Consider the following 27,471-nt stretch of genomic DNA (forward strand, 5'->3'; position numbering starts at 1 on the left):
CTCCAATACTTTGGCCACCTGATAAGAAGAGCCAACTCATTGGAAAATACCCTGATGCTTGGAAAGATTGAAGGCAGGAGGACAAGGGGATGACAGAGGATGAGATGGTTGGATGGCATCACTGACTTAACGGACATGAGTTTGAGCAAGCTCTGGGAGATGATGAAGGATAGAGAAGCCTGGCGTGCTACAGTCCATGGGGTCGCCAAGAGTCAGACATGACTTAGTGACTGAACAACAGCAAAGCCATTTTTTGCCCTATCTTTCTTTTATAGCTTCCTTCCAAACACTATCTGGTCCAAATACTATCTCGTTCCTGAGACAGTCATTGGAATACCTGGGCATCTTCCCTGGGTCCATGTGGTCTGAACAACATTTGAAGCATCAGTGGAGAATTCTGTGCATGTATTGAAAGATGGAGAAGACGAATTGCAGGAGAGGAGGCCTTATCTAGTCAGGTACAGCTACCTATAATTCATGGGCTTCCCAGGTGACTCAGCGGTAAAGAATCCACCTGCCAATGCAGGAGACACAGGTTCGATCCCTGGGTCAGGAAGATCCCCTCGAGGACAAAATGGCAAACCACTCTTATATTCTTACCTTGAAAATCACATGGACAGAGGACCCTGGTGGCCTAAAATCCCTGGGGTCACAAAAAAGTTGGACATGACTTAGTAACCAAACAACAACCACCTATAACTCAACCTGCTTACTTAATTCTTGATCCAACATAAGCTTATTGAAACCTACAATGTGATGACTCTGTGCTAAGTCCTGGCCTTATAAAGGGTAGTGAAAACACAAAAAAAGAAAGAAAACAAAGAAACATAGAGCACAGTAAGAACTGCAATGGAGCCATGCTAGAAGGATGACTAGATACAAATCAGGTTGAAAAAACCAGTATGCTCTCCTCCCCAGCACCCAGCTCAGGTCTCTGATAAAATGTCAACAGATAACCAGTAACCAGATTCTAGGTTTATATAACAACTTAAGAAAAGGAGCCCAGAGGAATAATAATGTGTGTTGAGATTAGGGAATGGGGGAGTAGTTTGGCATGGTTGAAATAGAGAAAGATGGTAAGCAGGCGTGGTTGGAGTGGGGTTGTATGGGTACCAATAATGCATATGAGTAAATTGGGCGTTATTGTTTAAGGATGTGGTAATAATGAGCAGCACCGTTGCTTGACCATCCAATAGCCATCCCTCTCTTCTGTTTCATTCTCACTAAAGTTATAGAGCTTCCATGTGATTTAGGCAAAGCTCAGGGAACCACAGTCTTCCCATCTCTCTTTCCCACAAGTGGCTTAGACAGAACATGTAATGTGATCCTACTCAATGAGACATGAGTTATTCTGGAGGTCCACTAGAATGGATTTTTATGGCTCTTTAAAAGAGATGTTCTATTAGAAACAGTCCCTTTTCCTGCCTTTTGATTTTGCATACTCATACATCATCTGAAACTGCTGTGGTTATCTGGAGACCCAAAGGGGAACCAGTTCAAAAAATCAAGCCAAGACACTGAGGATGGAAAAATGAACAAATGAAAAGAACCTGATCTGTCGATGCCACAGAATCAAGCAATCCTAGAACTATCATGTTCCCATACTTATCAACATGTAAGACAGTAAAATTTAATTATCCTTTAACTTGTTTTTAGCTCAGGCTTCTACTATCTACAGCCAAGGCCATCCTAACTGATATGCAAAGGGACATGATATTCCCAACTTGGCCTGCTGATTTGAGGTCTTCCATAGCTATAGGACAGGTATACGCAATGAGCAGTTATTAATATTAATGAAGAACTGGAGCTCAAGATATAACAGAGCTGAGGACATCTGTATAGAGGTGATATTTGAAACTAGGTGGTAAAAAAGAATTGGCAGCCATTTGTTAGCTTTGGAGGCACAGTTTTCATTGAGCAGCAAGGGTGTAGACATGATGTTTTTAACCATTAACGAGTGGTGTAGAAGTGTAGAGAGAAAATGGGAACAGAGAGTATCCTGTATTTTCAAGTCTGTTGAAGAATGAAAGGAAGGAGATAAAACTGTAGCTTAAGAGAATAACACTACCAAATAAAAAAGAGTTTAAAGACGAAATGATGGAAGCATGTGTGTAGCTAGGGAAGGGATGGGTGGGGACACAGAGAGTAGAAGAGAGGAGAGATATGGAGCAGTGGCAGGACCAGAACAGATGAAGTACAAGGGGTAGGGCAGCTCCTCCCCAGGGCTTGAGGGAAATAAGATGAAGAAAGACTCTTGGAAAGCAAAGGAGGGGGTCATACTGCACAGTCCTTTATGGATTGGAAAGCATGTTCACCTACATCACCATATTTAGTCCCACCAAAACCCTGTACGTTGTGCTACCAAAACCTACATTTTACTTTTTAAAAAACTACAATGGACTCTTTTTATTTTATTATTATTATTATTTTGGCTGTGCTGTGCAGCTTGTGAGACCTTAATTCCCCGACCAGGAATTGAAACCCAGGCCTTTGGCATGGAGTTCTAACCACTGGACCACTGAGGAATTTCCCATAGCTTTCATTTTAGAGGTAAAAGGCCTAAGGTCTGAGAAAACCCACAAGGAGCAAATTTTAGTGATAGAGTGGAACCAAGCTCTGCAGCCTTTTGTAATATTGGATCAGGCCACTTGATTCCTTCCTGGGAGGAAAGCAGGGGTCCTCTCTGGCTGCTCATGAGAGTGTCCTTTCAACTTTAAAACACAGAGTTCTCAACTCTGCCCCTTTTCTGTTCTGATTCTGTTGGTCTGGGGTAGGGCATGTACATCTGTGCTGTTAAAAGTCCCCTACCTTTGGGAGCCACTGGTCTAGAGAATTAATGACCATTGAATCCTAGGAGGCTTGGACTATGCTGCCTTGAAACCTTAGCATAGTATTCTGTGCATATGAATTTCTCATAGTCTTTGTGGAAGGATAGAGGAAGCAGAAAAGAAAGAGAGGAAAAGAAGGGAGGATTCTCTCTCCTTTATCTCCTCCACTCACTATTCCATTGACTCACACACCCATACATCCTCATAGCCAGACTCTAATTTTGCAGTGGACCATATTTCAGTCCCAAATTCCAAATTATCTTGTCTTCTGAGAACAGATTATCTTGTTCCTCCAGTGCTTAGTCCACAAGGTGCTTCTCAGCTGAAGCTCAGGGATAATTTGGCATGTGTCTCCATTTAAGTTGCCTTAATGACTTTTGACCGAAAAGTTGAGGAAAGACGTGGTGGAAAACACTCTAAGGAAAGGGCATCTAACGTGGAGCCAGGTACCTGCAACACACCACTGCATTCTCCCTCCTGGGACACGGCATAAATGTTCCTGAGGTCACCTTCCAGCCAAAGCATCCATCAGTTCCTGGAGGATTCAGACTGGAAGGACATTACATATGTGCACATATATGTACAGATTGGCATATATGACTTGAGCTAAATATTGTGAGCAGATACATGGTTGGACTGACCAAACATCGTAAAACTCTAAAGTTACCCCATCCCCTAAGAACTCAAGAAGTTGTAACCTGTATTCCAGCAAGTTGAAAGCTGAGTCACAGATGGGCAAAGTGAGAAAAGCAGGCTTTAAAATATCATTTCTACTATTGTTATTATTACAACTTTAACCTCTATGCTGCCATCTGCCATGGGAATGGTCAATAAAGAGGCTACACTGGGGGGACTTCTCAGTTATTGTTGTCCTTATTCTCAGGGGGAAAAAAAAGGAGGAGAAAGAAAGCTTTCTGCTTTGCTGTCCTCCAGCCTCCAAAAGCATGAAGAGTCAGAGGCTGTACCTTTCCCCGCCTCATATGTCTGCCCAGTTCCATATATTTTACATGCCTGCACAATGCGTTTTATGAAGAATATAAAAGCCAGACGGGAATTATCTCCTTCCCTTGTAATGGTTGTCTCTTTCTGGGGGAGAGATAACAGAGACCTATTTCATTTTGCTGCTTGCTACTGGATGCTCTGCCATAAATTGAGAAAAGAAGCTCTTTTTGAAAAATGCTTTCTTTGACCCCATTGTCACTGGGAAACTGCAGTGAGAGAAATACCATTCTCTGTCGGATCTCAGTTTAGAGCAGAGCAAGTCAGGGGAGAAGTAGTGCTTTTTCTTTCTTTCTCTTCTTCCCCTCCCTCCACCTTTGTTCAGGGGAGGGGGCCGGGGAAGGAGCATAGGTCTCCTGCTTAGAGGAGGAACTGTGAAGTGGATATGAAGAACACAAGGAAACAAAGTCTTGGCTTTTCTGAGCACTGCCCACTCTGGGCAGAAAGGGTGCAGAACCCCCAGAGGAAGGTGTTCATTCATCCTGAGCTGTGTGCCAGGTACACCCAGCATATTATCAAATATGCGCCACCAATATTTCATTATCGGCCTCCTATGCAGCCCAGTCCACGCCTGGGTGAACCTAGAAATTAAACTATACTTTCACCTCTGAAGAATGTTGTTCCTGCCAGTGCTGAAGGGTAGAGATTGCCAGGCCACCGGGTTATCGAGTGATGTGAGTGGAGGGCAGTGGCGTCAGGCACAGAAGCACTCTTGTTGGGGCTGGTGGGGAGGTCTGTTCGTGGTCCACCTTCCTGGAGCTGAAAAGCTTATGTCAAGCATTCTCAGCTCCCCTTAGTGTCCCTGGACCAGAAGGTGTAACTGCAATACCACTGATGCTGCTTGGAGCTCCTTATACAATAAATTTCCCGATACTCTTTTCTGCCCTCTCCAAGCATCCACTGGTAAAATCTGAAAATGACAACCCACTACTCCAGTATTCTTGCCTGGAGAATCTCATGGACAGAGGAGCCTGGCAGACTATAGTCCATAGGATCACAGAGTTGGATGTGACTGAAGCGACTTTGCATGCATGAGTGCGCGCACACACACACATACACAAACATACTCACACACCATCCTACCTTCCATCTGTCTAGCAGGTGAAATGTGTTGTCTCTGGTAATAGAGTGTGGATGAATTTATCACATCTTACCTTTCTAAAGGAAGTCATCCAAAACTGTTCAAGGACATTGAATCTTTGAAGGGATGGGTGAGCCCTGATCAAAAAAAAGCAACAAACAAAAAATGAGACAGAAAAAATACTGAGTCACTGGTCTTCGGGGACTGACCTAGGCACTGAGCATCATTTTGGTAGCGGGTGGACCACTCACTGCAATGTCAGAAGAATTAGAGGACAAGGACTGTAGGGTGAAGGGACAGCTGCCCTCCATGGACCAGTCAGAGCCAGAGAGGCTGGAAGGGCCAAAGGGAACAGCATCTGAGTCTTTTTCAAAATCTAAGTCTGATCAGGTCACTTCTCTGCTCAAAAGATTCCAGGGGCTTTCAGCCACTTAGAATCCAATCCCAAGCCCTCCAACCAGGTCTGGAAACTCCCTCATTCTTGGCTCTCCAGCCCCACTGGCCTGTTTGATATCACTAGAATAAGAGCCTGTCTCAGGGGCCATGGCAAAACTGATGCTACAGGCTTTTCACGTGGTTCCCGTCTCTTGGGTACATAGGAAGATGACCTTTCCCAACCGTGTGTATATTAGATGGAGAGCTGTGAAGCTGTTCTGAAGAAGGAATGTAAGCAGAATTTCTAAGTCCTGAGTAGTCTCAACCCTTTAAAAATCCCACACGATACTCCTGCTCTTCATCCCCATCCTATGGTATCTTCAGAGGCAACAGGTCACAAAGGAAAGAATTAGATTCCCAGTCACTCCTTGCAAGAGACATGAGAAAGGGAGCCACTCCACCTGCACAGGACTCGGATGTGAGTGAGGCACAGACCTTTGCTGTGCTGAGTCTGTGTCAGGGCAAACACATCTGTGCTAATCCCTTCTTTGTGGGGAGACTTGACACCACAAATTCAGGGCCTTCATGAGAATGACAGGTCCAAGTTGATAAATTTCAGACATCTTACAATCTGAAGTAGGAAGAGGATCCATGATGGCCAGAATGTGTTTCTGGAGTTCTCATTAATTCCACACTCAGCACTGAGTTAGGATTCCTGGGGGACTCTAAGATAAGCATGTGTGTGTGTTAGTCACTCAGTCATGTCTGACTCTTTGTGACCCCTTGGACTGTTGCCCACTAGCCTCCTCTGTCCATGGGATTCTCCAGGGAAGAATACTGGAGTGTCTTCTCCAGGGTATCTTCCTGACCCAAGGATTAAACCTGTGTCTCCTGAATTGCAGGGAGTTTCTTTACCATCTGAGCTACCAGGGAAGCTCTAAAGATAAGCATATATACAATGAAGGGTCTGCTCTCAATTGTGCTGGAGTATTAAGACTTAAACATATGAAATTTCAACAGAAAAACACAAAATATATATGATATGTTCTAGAATCGATAATGAGTGATATAGACACTGAAGAATAGAAGAGTTCAGTTTTGCCCTGGAGATCAGCAAGGGATTTATGGGAGAATGATAACTCAACTTGATCCAAATATGGTTCAGATTTAGGGAGGCAAAGAGTTATCTAGAATGTTCTAATGAGATCAGGTGTATTTTGCTTGATATTACTCCACTCCATGTATTGGAAAGAGGACACCAAGTAGCTAGGTAACACTTGAAACTGGCGGAATTCTGACGCTCCGTCCATTGTATTTTATGCAGGGGATCTGGCCCTCTCTTGCTCTCTCCTCAGGCAAGAATGTCTCACAGGGAAACCACAAACATTTTCTGCTCCAGTGCCAAGCTTATAGCTGAGAACACAATAAGGCTCCGGCAATTGCACCCCACTCCAGTACTCTTGCCTTGAAAATCCCATGGATGGGGGAGCCGGGAAGGCTGGAGTCCATGGGGTCGCTGAGGGTCAGACACGACTGAGCGACTTCCCTTTCACTTTTCACTTTCATGCATTGGAGAAGGAAACGGCAACCCACTCCAGTGTTCTTGCCTGTAGAATCCCAGGGACGGGGGAGACTGGTGGGCTGCCGTCTACGGGGTCGCACAGAGTCGGACACAACTGAAGTGACTTAGCGGCAGCAGTAACAGTGTTCATAGTGATTTTTTTTCTAGATTCCTCGAATTGAGGAAAAGAGACTGTAGATGGTTGAATCTTAGAGGTGCCCTACCATGGCCAAGGGGACTTCCCTGGTGGCTCAGACGGTAAAGCGTCTGTCTACAATGTGGGAGACCCGGGTTCGATCCCTGGGTTGGGAAGATCCCCTGGAGAAGGAAATGGCAATCCACTCCAGGACTATTGCCTGGAAAATCCTATGGACAGAGGAGCCTGGTAGGCTACAGCTCATGGGGTCGCAAAGAGTCGGACACAACTGAGCGACTGCACTTCACTTTACCATGGTCAAGACAGGCTCCTGGGATCTGTATTCCTCTCCCCAGACATCAGAAAGCAGGGTGGAAAGTATGGGCTTTGTTTGACAGATGGCTGAAAGTACTGAGATGAGAAGCTCAGAGTCCTGGGGGCCACTTCTCATCCATGCCCTCGAAATTCTTGGAGACCCAAGTGTATAATGGGAGGAAAGTGTTTTTAACCTCTTACTTTGGGATTGCTGATGGGTAGCTTTAGATGGCTGATATCACATTGAGATAAAACCCCTCAAGGGGTGTCTATAGGTATAATATTCATCCCTGCTTTTACTCATGAGCATTCCTGCATGAAGTTGTTTTAAGAAAAGAGAAAAAGTAGTTCATCATACTGTTTCTATTTGATCAGATTTTGTAATGAGATTTTGGGCATGGACTCTATATTTCTATGCAAGTTAACAGACAAATAGAAAGTTAGACAAATGGTACTGGTATAAAGGTAAATAAGTGCCTTATGGATAGAGATAGATAAATAGATAGAGATGGTCTACAGATGACTCCTTGCTATATTTATGCATTCAGCATCCCAACCCCATTTAACAGAAGCCAGCCTGTGCTTTCTGAACAATTACACATGCAGACACAAACCTCTGCAGTGGATGCCGGAAGGACACCATGTCCCACCTGAATGCAGATGGGGTCTGGTGTCCAAAGGAGCCCCAGTCACCTGCATCCACAAAGGCCAGACAGCCACTGTTACGCCCTCAGGTACAGAGAACCCTTGGCCAAAGATCTGAGCATGCTGAGCTTTTTTAGAGGCAACGGCCACTGGGAGGCCAGGATCTCATTAAACAGTCCTTACCCACAGAGTCTTAAAAGGCAGGACTCTATCCCCAGCAGCCCCAGGGAATGCTCTGATCCCATGTGTTTATTGACAGAAGCCAGGTGTCCATGCTGACACCTGCCCTGGGCGTCCTCAGATCTCCTAGCCAGACTTCACTATTCCTGAAGAGAAAACAGCTTGGTTTTCAGGCTCTGAAAATCTGCCTGGAGTGATGAAAAACCCAAGGCTTTCTCAAGGGTGCTGGTCAGGTGACCCTCTTCCTCTTACCTCCTGGAGCTATAAGGATCACGGAGAAGAGGAAAATGAGGAGAAGGGCAGGAAGGGAAAAGTCCTCAAGTCAACTAAAGAACTTGGCCAGTGGCTAGCAAAGAGAAGAGAATGCTTTAGAAGAAGGTGAATTTATTCATGGACACCTGTCAGAGACTGTCATTCCTTTGGCTGAACTATAGTCTGAATTTTACTATGACATAAATCAGTTCCTCCTGGACTTAATAACTCTTCTTTATAGGTTTCTTCCCACTCATAAATAAACCTCATTCCATATGTATATATTGCAAAAGCCCTGCCTGATTTGCAGCATTGTTCATCAGGAGAGGTAGGTGCCAGCCGCGTTTTACATAGGAATTTTTCTATAGTCACATCATCTAAGAAGACCCCTTTTCCCTGAGGTAATGCCAACCTCAAAGAAGAAGGTTCTTTTCTAAAATATCTTCACTAGTGCATGGGATGACATGTCTATTAAAGATGGAGAAGACCATGGAGAAAAGATATTTTCTTTCAAAGAGCCAATAGTGACTTTCAGAAAGGATCCAAGTGCAAAAGAGCTTCAGGCACAGATGTAAAGGGATTTATGCCTCTCCTTGCCGATGGTAAAGTCAGGATTGGGCAACATGTGCTTGTTCAGTTTTGCTGGCAAATTTACGAGGTTGCAGATTTTAAGAAGATGGGCCAGCTAACAGCAGCCAGAGTCCAGAGATCCTCTGGAAGGCTGCTACAGATCTGGGGAGTCAAGCTGGGAGAGTCACTTACCCTCTCCATTCTGCTAACTCTGCACAGAGTAGTGATCCTTAGCATTTTGACTTGCAACATCCCAACTAGGTGGGATATTTGGACACCAGTTCCCATGCTACTCTATACGTGGCAAGATAACAAAGTGCGTTTTTTAAACTATGCATTATAATACTCTCAGGGTTTTGTACATTCTCAGAAAGACCTCCATAAATATTCAGATTCTAATTTTAAAAATATAGTTGGAAAGGATGTTAGTGAGGATTTTTGCTAAAGGGTGTTAGCAAGTATTTGCTTCCAAAATCTTATCCAAGGAAGTAAATACCTCAACAGCAACCCTAGCAGATGGGCACTCAGGCCTTCCTCATGCTCCTAGCAGGAGAGCCACAAAGAGGTTCAGCTGTTATCTCTACTGCACTTCTCAAGCATTAAAGTAAATCACAGTTCACTTTGCTTAAACAATATTTCAAAATGTTGTCATTAGGATCAATGAACATTCCATGGGAATTCAGACTTTCAGGAGAAAATATATCAATTAAGTGTTTAATGATACAGGTTATATATCATCATTAGGTACCATTGTTGTTTAGTCACTAAGTTGTGTCTGACTCTTTGTGATCCCGTGGACTATAGCCCACCAGGCTCCTCCTTCCATACGATTTCCCAGGCAAGAATACTGGAATGGGTTGCCATTTTCTTTTCCAGGGGATCTTCCCAACCCAGGGATTGAACCCATCTCTCTTACGTCTCTGCATTGGCAGGCAGATTCTTTACCGCTGAGTCACCAGAGAAGTCCCATAATTAGAAAAATAAAACAAGTTAAAATGTAAGAGAAATTCTGTGAGCGCCTATGATAAGAACACTGAAAGTCAAAATTCAGTGTTCACAAGAAAGTGGAAAATAGTAAGTGTTGACAAGGATGAGGAGATACTGGAACCCATATACTTTGTTGATAGAAATATAAAATGGCAGCTTCTAGGGGAAAGTTTGGCAATTCTTCAAGTTAAAAATAGAATTATATCTATGTAATTCAACAAATCCACACCTAGGATATACCTGAAAGAACTGAAAACAGGGACTCAAATAAATACATCTACATGCATATTCATAGCAGCAATAATAGCTAAAAGGTGGAAACATCCCGAAAGCCCATTAGTCGTTGAATGGATAAACTGTTACATTCAAAGAGTGAACTATTTTTCAGCTATACAGAGGAATGAAGTATTGATGCATGCTACAACGTGGATGAATGTCAAAACGGGATGCTTAATAAAAGAAGTCAGACACTAAAGATTATATACAGTGTGATTCCATTTATATGAAATATCTAGACCAGGTAAATCCACAGAAACTGGAAGCAGATTGCTGGTTGTCAAGGCTGGAGTCGGAGGAGACTGAGAAGTGACTGCTCAATGAATACATAGCTTCCTTTTGGGGTGATAAAAATGCTTTAGAGGTAGATAGAGGTGGTGATTGTACATTATGAATGCACTAAATGCCACTGAATTTTTCACTTCAAAATGCAGAATGTTTTATTTTATGAACTTTACCTCAATAAAAACTTTAGAAAAAAAATGTAAAGATTTCTGTTCAAGTTTCTGTCTTTGTTGTTGTCAGCTACACTGTGAGGCTCGGAGGATCTCAGTTCCCTGGTTAGTGATTGAACCCAGGCATGGCAGTGAAAGTCCAGAACCCTAGCCACTAGATACCCAGAAATTCCTCTATTTTGAGTTTTATTTCTAAGACTAGTGGTTTATGTGTCCTTGGGCAAGATGATTCACTTCTCTGAGCCAAAGTCTTCACATCTACTTGTAACCCAGGTAAAGTTGGTCTGCCCTAAGGCCAGTCTCAGCACCAAGACATGTGTAGAAGCACAAGACTAATGTCCCAAGAGAACAGAAAAATATTTTAAAAAATTTTAAGTTAAGATCACCACTGGAAACTGCAAGAATTTCTCTCACCTACTATGCAACAAAATTACTTTTTAAAAAAGACTTACTGCCCCTTGGGTCAGACAGTAGAGAATCTAACTGCAATGCAGGAGGTCCAGGTTTGATCCCTGGGTTTGGAAGATCCCCTGGAGAAAGGAATGGCTACCTACTCCAGTTTTCCTTCCTGGAGAATCCCATGGATAAAGGAGCATGGTGGGCTATAGCCCACGGGTTCACAAAGAGTCAGACATGACTGAAAAACTAATATTTAACTTGTCTTCCCTTTGCCCACATTGAAAAATGAAAGTGAAAGTTGCTCAGTCATCTCTGACTCTTTGTGACCCCATGGACTATACAGTCCATGGAATTCTCCAGGTTTCTCACATTGCAGTCCATGGAATTCACACCCCAGTCTCCCACATTACAGGCAGATTCTTTACCAGCTGAGCTACCAGGGAAGCCCAAGAATCCTGGAGTGGGTAGACTATCCCTTCTCCAGGGAAGCCCTTGCTAGCAGACACCAGACACATAATTGGCCCATCACATGCTTTTGTAAATAAAGTTTTATTAGCACACAGTCATACCCTTTCAATGATGCATTCTCTGAGGCTGCCTTCATGTTAAATGAAAAGTTGGGCAATTAAACTATGGCCTGCAAAACCTAATATACTTACTGTCTTGCTACAACCATAACAAATTTACCAACCTCTGTTATAGAATAACCTAATAAGATATTGTCAACGAAACAAGAACTTGTGAATTAGACAATAAAAGCACAAAATGGCATGGAAAGTGAGACTGAAGCCCTAATGAAAAGAAATAAGCTGGTACAGAAACATGACTTGTAACCGATAAATCCATTGAGAAGTAGGAAACCGAATTACTGCTGTAGAAAAGTAGCCTAATCATTGTGAATATTAAGGACAAAAAATTTAATTAAATTTTAAAAAGAGAGACAGAGGGCAAATGTCACCTAAAAAGCATAACTCTCACCTCTTAGTGTTTTTAAATCTCCTTTTTTAAAGTAAAAAGGAATCTTAGGAAAAGTCCCACCTGTGATGACAGAGGTATTTGAAGTTCAGAGAGTCTTACAATTTAACATCAGGTTTGTCTTCTTCAAGTAATATTAAATTAATTACATTTATTTAAAAATAGGATCTATTATGTAACTATTTCCCTAATATCCTTAATATCCCCCCTTTCAACTGTATATTTGCAGAAAAACATGTTCAGAATGATGTTCACCTAGTTATAATAATGATCATTTCTGGATGGTATGATTTGTAGTGATGTTTTACTGTCATCTTTGTTTTTCTTCAATTTGTTTTAAAAAGTTAAATAATTCATTCTTTTTTTACAAAAAGAGATTTTTCCTTTAAAAAAATCAAGGCCAATAGCTAAACGGTTATGTTCTTTTCCTTCAGTTTTATTGATATATAATTTACATAGTACACTGCATACGTATAAGATGTGAAGCACAATGATTTGACTTACATACATCATGAAATTATTACAATAAGTCTAATAACAGTCACCATCTCATGTAGGTACAAAATTAAAGAAATAGAAAAGAAATACTTTTTTTCTTCGTGAAGAGAACTCTTTAGATTTGCTATCTTGACAATCTCCATACAGAACATAGAGGTGAGATGAGGTGAGGTGAAAGTCGTTCAGTCATGTCCTCCTCTTTACGACCCCATGGACTATACAGTCCATGGAATTCTCCAGGCCAGAATACTGGAGTGGGTAGCCTTTTCCTTCTCCAGGGAATCTTCCCAACCCAGGGATCGAACCCAGGTCTCCCACAATGCAGGCAGATTCTTTACCAGCTGAGCCACAAAGGAAGCCCACAGAACATAGAAAGCAGTGTTAATTATTTTATTCATGTTGTACACTACATCCCTAGTTCTTAAGTATCTTATAGCTGGAACTTTGTACCTTTTGCGGAGAAGGCAATGGCACCCCACTCCAGTACTCTTGCCTGGAAAATCCCATGGATGGAGGAGCCTGGTAGGCTGCAGTCTATGAGTCGGACAGGACTGAGCAACTTCACTTTCACTTTTCACTGTCATGCATTGGAGAAGGAAATGGCAACCCACTCCAGTATTCTTGCCTGGAGAGTCCCAGGGATGGGGGAGCCTAGTGGGCTGCCGTCTATGGGGTCGCACAGAGTCGGACACAACTGAAGCGACTTAGCAGTTCTACCTTTTGACTGACTACATTCAGCTGTCCCTATCTCCACCCTACCTCCCCTCTCTGCCTTCAGTAACTACAAATCTAATCTCTTTGTCTACGAGTTTGCTGGTTTGCTTGCTTGCTTGTTTTTTGAAGTATAATTGACCTACAACACTATGTTCATTCCTTTTATAAAACATAGTGATCGGATATTTCTATACATCACAAACTGATTACCATGATGAGTCTAGTTACCATCTGTCACCATACAAAGATATTACATAATTATTGACAATATTCTCCACATTGTACATTTCATACTTGTGACATTTATTTTGCAATCAGAAGTTTGTATCTCTTAGTCTCCCTCCCCTATTTCTCTAACCCTCCCATCCCCTACCTCTCTAGCAATCATCTCTTTGTCCTCTGTATCTATGACTCTGTCTCTGTTTTGTTATGTCTGCTCATTTGCTTTGTTTTTTAGATTCCACATTTACATGAAATCATACAGCATTTGTCTTTCTCTGTCATATTTCACTAAGCATAATAAGCTCTAGGTCCACCTATGTTGTTGCAAATGACAAGATTTTATTCAATTCTTATGGCTAATATTCCGTTATGTATATACTATATCCATTCATCTACTGATGAGCACTTAGGGTATTTTCTTAGCTTTTGTAAATAATGCTACAGTGAATATGTGTGTGTTAGTCTCTCAATCGCGCCTAACTCTTTGCAACTCCATGGACTGCAGCCCACCAGGCTCCTCTGTCCATGGGATTTTCCAGGCAAAGAAACTGGAGTGGTTTGCCATTTCCTTTTTCAGAGGATCTTTCCCAACCCAGGGTTTGAACCTGGGTCTCCTGCACTGCAGGCAGATTCTTTACCAACTGAGCTACCAGGGAAGCCCCACATTGAATATAGGGGTACACATATCTTTTTAATTAGTCTTTTTGTTTTCTTTGGTTAAATACTCAGGAGTAGAAGAGCTAGATCACATGGTAGTTCTATTTTTAATTTTTTGAAGAATCTCTGTTTTCCATAGTGGCTGTACCAATTTACCTTCCCACAACAGTGAAGGAGAGTTCTTTTTTCCCCACATCCTCACCAACTCTTGGTATTTGTTATTTTTGATAATAGCCATTCCCATAGGTGTGAGGTGATATCTCATTGTGGTTTTGATTTTCATTTCCCTGATGATTAGTGATACTGATCATCTCGTTGTGTGCCAGCTGACCATCTGTATGCATGTATTTTAATTTGGGAAAATGTTAAGGCATTACTTTTAGGGGTTGGCATATGGATGACTGTCACCTTCTTCCTTGTACTTTTGTATATTCTCAAATGTCCCTAATTTTTAACCAATAATTTAAATAATACTTTAGTGATTTGTTTTTTGAAATTGCCCATAGCACATAGCATAAGCAAGGCAGGCACACAATCTGCGTTGATTAAAAGTTTTATTGATACATTTTCCCTAAAATTTCCCAGGGGATGTTCACTGTTCTCAAAGGCAACAAGATTTTAAGATATTCTTGACACACAGATATTTGCAACTTCTTTCATATTTTATTAATTGCAGTAAAATTAAAACTGATTTCCTTTGTAATTACAAGGAAAGAAAGAAAAGAGTTTATATAGTTTAAGATCCCCCAACACTTTGCATCTTATGACAAACAAAAATATCCAAGTCGTCTCGACCCATTCTTCACCCCAGTCCTTCTCATCACAGGACAGCAGTCACTCACCAGACGTGTTTTTCCAAATTTCCTAAACCTCTGACCAAAGTGAACCCAGGCTGTTCTGGTTCTCTCATCCTTTTCTCCACATTTATGGAGCTATTTTTTCTTCTATCTCTGTCTCAAATAGCACTTTGTTTTTTCTAAAGAAAAAAATGTTGAGCTTTCTAAGATTGGTCATCCTTCTTTCTATCAGTTACCTAGATTAACCCCTAGAAGGACAGACCTGGTGGCACAGAGGCAAGGAGAGAACTGTGGCCACTCAGAAACAATCGCCAATGGTCTCTGAGAGCTTCTACAGCTCTCAGCTCTGGTTAGGACAGCTTCTACAGCTCTCAACTCTGGTTAGGACTATGCTCTCCCGAAAGTAAAAGTGTTAGTCACTCAGTTGTGTCCGACTCTTTGCAACCCCATGGACTGTAGCCCTCAGGGCTCCTCTCTCCATAGGATTCTCCAGGTAAGAATGCTGGAGTTGGTGGCCATTCCCTTCTCCAGAGGATCTTCGAGACCCAGGGATCAAACCCAGGTCTCCCGCACTGCGGGCAGATTCCGTATCATTTGAGCCACCAGGGAAGCCCATGCTCTCCAGCAAGGAGACTGCCATTTATTGAAATCATCAAGAAATGATACTGGAGATATATAATTAAGTCCTCAAATGTGTGTGCTATTCATCCAATAAAGAAGGGTGAGCAAATGAGTGGGCTGAAATAACTGGGTATGGTGGCTTGGAGAAGTCAGGGCTTTGGCTTAACTCCTAAAGAAGATAAGACTTATGTAAGTAACAGGGAGAAAGAGGAAGTGCCATGAGACAGATACCATTAGCAAAGTGCAGAGGTGGCCAGGGCAAGTCAGTCTCTGGACCCAGGGGTGGGAAACACATGATTTTTAGGGGGAGCAGAAAGTTGTTGAACTGGGAACAACAATAAAAAATCGAGAGATTTACAGTCCATAATCCCACATGGAACCATGATATAAGTAATCTGCAATAGGTACTAATTGATAGGATTCTGTCTGCATTCAGTCACAGCCAGTTTTCTGTAAGGAATCGTCTTTCTCTCTTCTCCCCTACCTTAGAGTTTCTTCCCAACTCGTGGCCACTGAACCAACTCATTCCCTCTCATCTTTTACTCCACCAAGATAGGGAGATAGATGGAATTGGGTGAGCAGCATGGGCATGGTTGATCAGAGTAAGGAGACACTGGCATGCAGCAGGAAAAAGCCAAATAGGAAAAGGAAAAGAAAGAAGGAAGAAATTGGTCCTTCTCTTTTCCTCACACCTTGCGGTTTTCAGTTATTGATAGAAAACTTGAGCATCATCCAACTGTATATTTGATGCACACATATATCCTGAAGCCTTGCTACCCTTCTGGGATCCGAGCTTGTCTATCCAACTGCCTACTCTGGTAGCTTCCCTTGAATATCTCATAGGATTAAGCATCAAGCTCACCACTGCCATAATGGAGCCCATCTTCTTTCCCATCACCTGCTCCTGCTCCTGCTCCTGTGTTCTTTTTCTCACTTCCATCCTTCTAGTTAATCAAGCTGGTCCCCACTCTCTACCTCAAGTCCCAAATCCAAGTTGCTGCCAGGTTAATCTGGCAGTAATCTTACCTCCAGAGCTTTTCTTGATTTTATTCTGTTGTTTTTACTCCTGCTATCATTGCCCATTTTGGTCCCTTGTTATGTCTATGACAGTTATCTCTTAACTGTTCTCCCTGTATTCATCCTCATCCTCATCTCTACCACCCTTACCACTTCTTTGATGCTATGGCTAGGGTAGGCTTCCTAATGTCAGAAGTACTGTCAAGTCATTTTGTTCTTGTTTAGTCACTAAATTGGGTCCAACTCTTTGTGACCCCATGGACTATAGCCTGCCAGGCTCATCTGTCCATGGGATTTTCCAAGCAAGAACACTGGAGTGGGTTACCATTTCCTTCTCCAGGGTACAGTTTAGTTGCTAAGTCATGTCTGACTCTATGTGGACTGTAGCCCACCAGGCTCCTCCATCCATGGAATTTCCCAGGCAAGAATATTGGAGTGGGTTGCCGTGCCCTCCTCCAGGGGATCTTCCCAACACAGAGATGGAACCCACAATCTCTTCAGTCTACCTGCACTGACAGATGAGTTCTTGACTAGCACCACCTGAGAAGCCCCTCTCCAGGGCACGTCTTTTGTTATAAAAAACCATGTGGATCCTCATTGCCTTCAGCATGATGTCTAGATTCCTTGATGCACTATATCTGGTCCATTGAATTCTGACTCTATCCACAGTTCTGGTCTCATCTCTCACTTCTTCTCTACAACTAACTTACCACTCCATCAATTTCCTTAGCCTTTACTAGTGGTGATCTTGTAACCGCATTGTGTGTGTTATCTTCCCCATCTCTCCCTACTGAGATATTTTTGTTCCTTTCAGACTCATTCAAGTATTTCATCCTCTTCTTTGAAAACACGTTGGATTCCCCCCAGCTAGGATATGCCTAGAACACTGAAAACCATAATGTATTTTGGTGAGGGATGAATGATTCAATCGATCAATGATTAAAGAGATTAATAAAAGATGGAATTCTTGCTTGTCTTTGAGGGATTCTCTTGCATTCCAAGCCATTTTTTCCTGTCCAGGCTGAGCTTCCCCAGAGCCTGTCTGTTCTGATCGATCCACAACACCTACTACAGTATGAATGATGCACCAGTTAACTATAGAATTTGACTAGTTTTTGTTGTAGGCACTTCCGCTCAGGGCATGTAAAAGAAGCTGCAGTTTGGGCTTTAGCACTGTGCTCTGAGCCTTCAGTTTGACATTCCAGGTAAGAAGAAACACTAGCAAGTTCAAAAGCAGACCAAACCTGAATGCAATATTTAGAAGGCTGCTCTAAGACTATGCTCCTGGATCAAAATGCATTATGCACATGGCAACTCCCTTGGATCTCCACAGTGGGCCAGTTCTGGGAGACAGGCTTCAGCACAGGTGAGCTTTGTGGACTCTTCATCCATTTGTTCCCTTTAGCTAACCTGACCTGCAGGCTTAGAGGGCTTGAGGAGTAATGACCTTAGGCTGCCTGCCTGAAATGCCCATGCTAGAGATCCATTTCCTCCAATGATGACTATTATGTTATTACTGCCATACCCTGAGACAATCTCTACTTTGGATGACTGAGGACACTGCAGCCCCTGGGGAAATTAACAGAATAGAAATATTTGAATTTGGGCACAGAAGATATGAGCAGAGTATAGAGGACTCCTCTATAAGGCATGCTGGGAGAACTTTAGTAGCTGCAGGAAGGATTTAGGAAGTAAAGGCTGAAGAGACAAGAGATGAGGAAAGGGAAGTAAGAAACTGCCACAGAGGCCAATAGTGTCTCATGTTAGTTAAATGGTATTATAGCTTATAAAGTTATCTGAAGTGCACTCTTCCTGTTGATTCTCCTAATGCTACTATGGGTTAAGAGAAAGCAGGTACAATTTTCTTTCATTTCATAGATATTAAAATCTAGATTCAGGGAGGCCTGGTAACTTACTTTAGGTCAATCAGCTATTTAGGAGCTAATCTGGGATTTTAAACCAGTCTTTTGACCACTTAATGGGCTTATTTCCACAACATTCTGCCTCTGAATGTGTTTTTCCACTGGCAAAGTGAGTCTAGCATAAATCTAGACTTGTAAATCTAGCATCTAATCAGCTTTCCATTAACTGGTTACCAGGTCTGGGTTCCTAAAGGGGGGCTCTTTCAGACCTGGAGACCTTCTTTCTCTGCTTCTCCTTGGTCTCTCAATTGACAAGGTCTCAAACAGGCTCAAGACATAATTAATTTTACTAAACGTTGTGGACTTCTGAAACCCAGGTTCAAAAAACTGTCTCCTGGTATCTATATGCCAGCAAGCACCCCGTGTCAAAATCGAACCCCAGTGATGATTAAAATGGCTGCAGTGAGTTCCTGCCTGCTCCTCCTGCAGCCATATTGAACAATTCAAAATGATAATCTGGCAGATGGCAGTAACTCAGACTGAACAGGTCCATCACTCACAGAGGGGGTGGCACAGCCTCCAGATTTCCTGTCTTTTGCCAGAGCCAGCGTTTCTTCTCCAAGCCTTCGCTCATCTTCTGCAAAATTTATTTCTCCAGAATGTCCTTCATACACATCTACACTGCGCATTTTACCCAGAGAGTCAATCACCAGTTGCCAGGAGAAAGGGAAGGTTCCTTGGGGGAGATTTAAAGACAAGCTTAAGCTCAAGGTCTGCAATGTGGTGAGAGCAGGAGAAAGGAGGGGTAATGTTGGATTGAGAGAGATGACAGTGGTTGAACCCTAAGACAAGACACCCTGAGATCAAACCTATGTCTCCTGTGTCTCCGGCATAGCAGGCAGATTCTTTACAGCTGAGCCACTAAGGAAGCCCTATCAGACAGATATATCAAAGCAGTGATGTTATTACCAATAAAGACCAAGATGGAGACTGTATCTTAATTGGGTCAGACCAATTGGCTTGATATAACTCTACCCTTAATGTTGACTGGGGCTTCCCTGGTGGCTCAGATGGTAAAGAATCTGTCTGCAATGCAGGAGATATGGTCCGATCCCTGAGTCAGGAAGATTCCCTGGAGAAGGGAATGGCAACCCACTCCAGTATTCTTGCCTGGAGAATCCCATGGACAGAGGAGTCTGGTGGGCTACAGTCCATGGGGTCACAGAGTTGGACACAACCGAGCGACTTACACACACTTGATATTGATTATCCTCCAAGCCTCAGAGAGCTCTGGAAATCAGACCTGCCCCTGTAAACACACTGAAAGGAGGAGCTGAAAATATGTCCTTGTTACAGGCAGGCAGGCTAGAGATGGAGGGAAACAAGAGGAAAGTAAGGACATACGTGGTCTCTATTCTTTCTCTCAAACTCACTAATCAGAGCAGTCAGAGTATAGGGACAGAGGCCCAGAGTGCTCTCCCAGAGGAAGAGTCTGCACCTGGAGCAGACAGTAGGGACATGTAGGGAGTAGGCATCCAGTCCCCCAACACCCAACATGCATGTGTCCTCTACAGATTAAAATATTGCAGCCCATTCTGAAGACAGTTAATTATAGCAATCCTCCACATGGTCCAGATGATGATTTTCATACCTGCTTTATCAATGAGAAAAATGGGGTTCTAAATAGCAGTCCATATAGTCAAAGCTATGGTTTTTCCAGTAGTCATGTGTGGATGTGAGAGTTGGACCATAAAGAAAGCTGAGCGCTGAAGAATTGATGCTTTTGAACTGTGGTGTTGAAGAAGACTCTTGAGAGTCCATTGGACAACAAGGAGATCAAACCAGTCCATCCTAAAGGAAATAAGTCATGAATATTCATTGGCAGGACTGATGCTGAAGCTGAAGCTCCAATACCTTGGCCCCCTGATGCGAAGAGCAGACTCATTGGAAAAAACCCTGATGCTGGGAAAGATTGAAGGCAGGAGGAGAAGGGGATGACAGAGGATGAGATGGTTGAATGGCATTGCCAACTCAAGGGGCATGATTTTGAGCAAGCTCCAGGAGATGGTGACGGACAGGAAGCCTGGAGAGCTACAGTCCACGGTTTGCTAAGAGTCGGACATGACTGAGCAACTGAACAACAACAAATAGCAGGTAAATTGACCTCAGTGACCAGGTCACAACACGACAGAACTGGAATCCAAAGTGGACTTCTGACCAATTTTTGAAAGCAGGTTTCAAAAAATGTAGCAAATAGGTCAGGCCAGACATTCTTGTATCCAGAATTGTTAATAACTACAAGAGAAGTGAACAGGCAGACTGACTGGGTCAGTGAAGGTAGCTAAAGGCCAGAGAATACACTTTCATTTAACAGATGCTTAAACCTACTGATGCTGAATGCTGTGCTGTGCGCTGGGAACAGAGCTGCAGACAAGACAGACGTGATTTATGCCTTGGAGAGCTAGGGTAGAATAAAGAAATGTCTAGAAGTCTAGGGGGCTTCCCAGATGGAGCTAGTGGTAAAGAGCCCACCTGCCAACGCAGGAGACGAAAGAGACTTGGCTTCAGCCCTTGGGTCAGGAAAATCCCCTGGAGGAGGGCACAGCAACCCACTCCAGTATTCTTGCCTAGAGAATTCCACGGACAGAGAGCCTGGGAGGCTGTAGGCCATGGGGTTGCAAAGGGTCGGACACAACTGATGTGACTTAGCTCACATGCACTAAAATTCTAGGAGGCCCTTTGGAGAGGAATGCAAAACCAAAACAATATTGTAAAATAAAAAAAAATAAATAAATAAATAAAATTCACTTAAAAAAAAAAAAAAAACCAAACATTATCCTCAGCCTCGGGCTCATAGAGATGCCGCTGGGCTCACATCTCAAGAGGTCACTCCAGACTCAGAGTCACCACCAATAGAAACTGGCCTTGTGTCTGGAGTTTAAGAAGCTGGATCTGGCCTTGGGCTTCAGTGCAATTGAACCAAGGAGTTGAACCCTGAGTGCCCATTAAAGTAAAGTAGCCAGTCTGACTATAATAAGGAAAAGCTCTTTGCTCTGTTATTTCATCATTTCTTTTTGTTCACATTTTTCCTGTCTGGCTTATTCTATTTTTCTCTGCATCGTTTAGTAAAGTTCCTTCTCAAAACCCCCAAAATTCTATACAATAAACCAAAATAAAGGGGAATTATTCATGCTTAGACTAGAATTGCTAGAGAAGGACCAAGAAATGAGATGTAGCCAAACCTTGGAGATCCTGGAAAAACCAGTGGAGTGGGCAAATGGTGTGATTGTTGTTACTGTTCAGTCGCTAAGTCATATCCGACTCTGTGACCCCATGGACTGCAACACACCAGGCTTCCCTGTCCTTCACTATCTCCCAGAATTTGCTCAAACTCATGTGCATCAAGTCAGTGATGCCATCCAACCATCTCATCCTCTGTCATCCCCTTCTCCTCCTGCCCTCAACCTTACCCAGCATCAGTCTTTTCCAATGAGTCAGCTGTTCACATCAGGTGGCCAATTATTGGAGCTTCAATCCTTCCAATGAATATTCAGGACTGATTTCCTTTAGGATGGACTGGTTTGATCTCCTTGCTGTCCAGGGGACTCTCAAGAGTCTTCTCCAGTACCACACTTTGAAAGGATCAGTTCTTTGGTCCTCAGCTTTCTTTATGGTCCAACTCTCACATCTATACATGGCTACTGGAAAAACCATAGCTTTGACTAGATGGACCTTTGTCAACAAAGGTGGATCTGCATAGCCCTTTCATTATGCATGTTTCCCTGTGTCTATCTTGTGAATAATAGACCGTTCAGATATAGCAAGGCAGGGTTCAGCCCTTGCTCAATGCAGAGGAGTATCTGGAACAGGTATTTGATGTCTCTTCAAAGAGTAAATTTATCATTTTTTCCAAGTCTTCAATGTGTCAAATCTACTTAGATTTACAATGAGCATCCATGGCTCTGGTTATCCTTGTATCTCACCTTAAAAGCTTTCTGGTTGGCTTTTCCCCCCCACAAGATGTTTGAATTATGGACAATAAATGCATCCACTCTATGGTTCAGATCAATGATTTTTTTTTAGCATCAGGCTATTGTTACATGCTTAATGAAAATTATATAAATATCATATGGAGTGAATCAACAAATATGGATTTACCTGAATGGCATATCTCTCCAGATATCCATTATAAAGTCCCCATCTTTGTCATCAATTAATCAAAACCTGTCTATTATTTTATTTTGAATTTCTTCAACATACCATAAACCACCCATATTTTTTCTTCCAGGTTTTTTGTGGTTTTTTTTAGATATGATTGACATGTAGCACTGTGTAAGTTTAATAGATATAGCAGAATAATTTGACTTACATACCTCTTGAAGTGATTATCACAATAAATTTAGTGAATATCCATCATCTCATATAGATATACAATTAAAGAAATGGAACAAAAATATCCTTGTGATAGGAACTCAGGATTTACTCTAACTTGCATATATAATATACAGCAGTGTTAATTATATTTACCATGTTGTATTGATATCTTTAGTATTTCTTTATCTTAGAAGGGTGAATTGGATGAAGACAGTTGAAAAGTATACTATACATATTTAAGGGAACCAGTTGGTAAGTTTTGACATCTGGTATACCCATGAAAACATCGCCATAATCAAGATAAAGAATATAAAGCTCCATCACCCAAATTTTCCTCCTGCCACTTTGCCTCCTTCCTGCTCTCCTCACTCCACCCTACTCTTGCCAAGAAATTCATGATCTGTCATTATACACTCGATTGTGATTGTGTAATCTATGAACTTGTATAGATGGGACTGGATAGAATGTATTCTTTTTTGGTCTGTTTTTTAAAGTTTCATTCAACATAATTATTTTCAGATTCATCCGTGTTGATAAATGTCAACATATATGGAAAAATGTCAAGAAATTATTCCTTTTTATATCCTGGTATATCCCACTGTATGGATATGCCACAGTTGAATTATACCTTCACCTGTTGATGGACATTTATATAGTTGCTAGTTTTGGGGTATTACAAATAGAGCTGCTAGGAACACTGAAGTACAACCTCTGTATGGACTTAAGCTTTCCTTTCTCATAGATTACATACCTAGGAATAAAATGACTAGATCATATGACATGTACATTTTAATTTTTTTAATTTTTAAAAAATTTTCTTTTTTCTGTTTTTATAATTTTTTTAATGTGTTTTATTTTATTTTTGGCTGCACTGGGTCTTTGCTGTGGCATGCAGGCTCTTTTCGTGGCAGTACACAGGCTTTCTTTAGTTGTGGTTCAGCCTTGTCTTGCTGTGGGACATGGGCTCTAGAGTACATGGGCTCAGTGCTGATGGTGTTCAGGCTTAGTTGCTTCACGGCATCAGGCTTAGTTCCCCTATCAGGGATTGAACCCATGGCCCTTGTATTGGAAGGTGGATTATCAACCACTGGCCCACAAGGGAAATCTCTATTTTTAATTTAAAAAACATTCAAATGTTTTCCCAAGTGGTTGTAAAACTTTCAATCCCAACAAAAGTTATGAGAGTTCCAGCTTTGCCATAAGCCCCTCCAGTTCATCATCATGTCAATCTTTTTCATTTTAGCCATTTCAGTAGATATGCAGTAGCTTCTTATTGCTTTAATTTGCATTTTCCTAAAAGCTAATATTGCTCAACAGCTTTTTAGTTGCCTTTTTATTTTGCCATCTGTATATCTCTTTGGTAAGGTGTCTGTTCAAATCTCTTGCCCAGTTTTTAAAATTTGGCTATTTGTTTTCTTACTATTGAGTTTGGAGAATTACTTAATATAATCTGAATACAAATCCTTTGTGAGATATATACTTTGCAAATATTTTCTCCCAGGGTATGGTTTATCTTTTCATTACTTGAATAGAGACTTGAAAAGAACAGAAGCTTTCGTTTTTATGAAGTCCAATTGATCCTTTATTTTGTTTGTTTTTTAATGGAACAAGTTTTTGGTGTCATATCTAAGAAATCTTTGCTCAACCCTAAGTCAAAAGGATTTTTCCTAGAAGTTTATTAGAGCTTTACACTTAGGTCTATGATCCAATTTGAATTACTTTATTAATATGGTGAGGAGTATAGATCAAAGTTTATTTTCTTGCATATGGATATTCAACTGTTCCAGAAATTTTTTTTTTTAATTCTTTTTACACAAAATGTTCTCTGCAATTTTGCGAAAAATTAGTAGTCCATATTTGTGTGGGTTTATTTCTGGACTCTCAATTCTATGCAATTGAATTCTTTGTCTAACTTTATACCAAAATCATACTGTGTTGATTACTGCAGCTTTATATTGTTTTTAAGTTAGGCCGTGTTAGTTCTTCACCTTTTTTAAACTTATTTTGTGGAGTCTAGATCCTCTGTATGTCCATGTGAGTCTTTAAATTGCCTTTTCAATTTCTACCTAAAATCTTATTAAGATTTTTATTGGGATTGCATTGAATCTATAGATCCATTTGGGAAGATTTGTCATCTTAACAACGTTAATCTGTCAATTTACTGACACGGTGTTTAATTCTCGTTTATTTAGGACTTATATAGTTTTTCAGCAATTTTTTTTTTAGTTTTCAGTGTATAAGAAATCTTTTGTCAAGTATTTTCTATCTTTAAAGATATTATAAGTGCTATTTTTAAATTTTCAATTTTTGATTCTTACTTGGTAATATATAGATATGAAATTGAATTTTATACGTAGATCTTATCTTGCAATTTGTCAAACTCACTAGCTCTGGTGGAAATAATATGGAGAAGGAAATGGCAAGCCACTCTACTATTCTTGCCTGAAGAATCCCATGGACAGAGGAGCCTGGCAGACTACAGTTCATGAGGTTGCAAAGAGTTGGGCATGACTTAGCGACTAAACCACTACAAAACCAAACCATATATTATATATTTTATTTATATAATATCTCATAGAATTTTCTACAAAGATATTCGTGTTGATATAGACACTTACATTGTTTGGGTATAAAGACATCTCACTTATTTTTTTCTTTATCATATTTTATTGCACTGGCTATCATCTCCAGCACAATATTGAATAGAAGTAGTTGGGTGGACATTCTTGATCTCAGGGAAAATCATTAAGTACAATGTTAGCTGTACGATTTTGTGGATTAACATTATCAGGTTTAAAAAGTTTTCTGTTATTCTTAACTTGCTAAAAGATTTTCTCAGTAATGTATATTGGATTTTGTCAAATAAAACATTTTCATAGTTGTTTAAAATGAGTGATAAATGTTAAAATCCTACCTTTAAGATAACCAGGGAAAAAGACACATTATGTACAGAGGAATAAAGATAACAGCATAGTTCTGAAAAAAGATAACAGAAACAATGTAAGTAAGAAGATAGTAGGAAAACATCTTTTAATTACTGAAAGATTAAACATTCCCAACCTCCCATTCTATACCAAGTAAAGATATCTTTTAAAATGAAAGCAAAATGAAGACATGCAAAATCTGAAAGAATTAGGCACCAGCAAACTCGCATTACAAGAAACGCAAAAAGAAAGTGAAACTAAATAGAAATACATATCAATATCCAGGAGTGAACAGTATAGAAAATGGTAACTATGTGAGTAAGTACATGTATATATATATTTTTTTCTTTTTTATTTAAATCACTTTAAAAGATAATTCATTGTTTAAAGAAAAATGTAGTGTTGTTTCTATCATATGTATAGAAGGAAATTATCTGACAACAATTGAACAAAGAACAAGTGGACATATACCATTGTAAGGTTCTTATACTATACATGAAGTGGCATAATATTCTTTGAAGGTAGACTGATAAGTTAAAATGTGTCCTATAATCTTGAAAACAATTATCAAAATAATACAACAAAGAATTATAGTTAATAAGTAAATAAAAGGGATAAAATAGTGTAATAAAAATTCATCAGTACAACTACAATAAGGTATCATTTCACACCAGTCAGAATGGCCATCACTGAAAAGTCTACAAATAATGAATGTTGGAGAGGATGTGAAGAAAAAGGGAATCCTTCTACACTGTTGGTGGGAATGTAAATTAGTTCAGCCACTATGGAGAACAGCATAGAGGTTCCTTACAAAATTAACAATAGAGTTACAATACAACCTAGCAATTCCACTCCTGAACATACATCTGGTGAAGATGAAAATTATAATTTGAAAAACTACATGCACTTCAGTGTTCATAGCAACACTATTTACAATAGCCAAGATACGGAAACAGCGTAAGTGTCCATCAACAGATGGATAAAGAAGAAATGGTACATATATGTGATGGAATACTACTAAGCCGTTAAAAAGAATGAAATGATGCCATTTGCAGTAAAATAGATGGACCCAGAGATTATCATACTAAGTGAAGTAAGTTAGAGATAAATATCATGTGATATCACTTATATGTGAAATCTAAAAAATGATGCAAATGAACTTTTTAGCAAAGCAGAAATGGACGCACTGACAGAAAACGAACTAATGGTTACCAAAAGAGAAAGGGGGGATACAATTTTTTAAAAATTAGTCATACAAAAGAAATTATAAAAAGAACAGAGAGGGTAAGTAGAAAAAAATAGAATGACAGATTTAATCCAACCATATCAATAAACACACAAATTGCCTTTCCATTCAGGTTAGGACTATGACTTCTCATTTCACCCTATGGCATCTAACATGGGTTACACACATTGGCTTGTGGAATAATTTCTGTCTCAGTTGGACCTCAACACATTAAAAAAAAAAAAAGCCTGTCATCCCATTTTACTGAAGAGATTGAAGTGTGAAGTTCAGTTACTCAGCCAAGCTCATGCAGAAAGCTATGGCTATTTCCGACTTTAATTCCATTTCCAGATTCCAAGTCTGAGCTGTTTCTATATACCAAGAGCTCCCTGTGGAAAGCAGCAGGAAGACTGAGGATATGGGTCAGAGGATAAGCGAGCACTCTGACTCCAGATGTGGCATAATCAAGGTAAGAAGCAATTTCTTTGATCATCCTTCCTTTGGCCCACCAGCTCCCTGGAGCAAG

The sequence above is a fragment of the Bos grunniens genome, chromosome 8 (assembly GCF_055505025.1).
Source record: "Bos grunniens cultivar Pamir isolate PY7600 chromosome 8, Bosgru_T2T1.0, whole genome shotgun sequence".
Classification (NCBI taxonomy): Eukaryota; Metazoa; Chordata; class Mammalia; order Artiodactyla; family Bovidae; genus Bos; species Bos grunniens.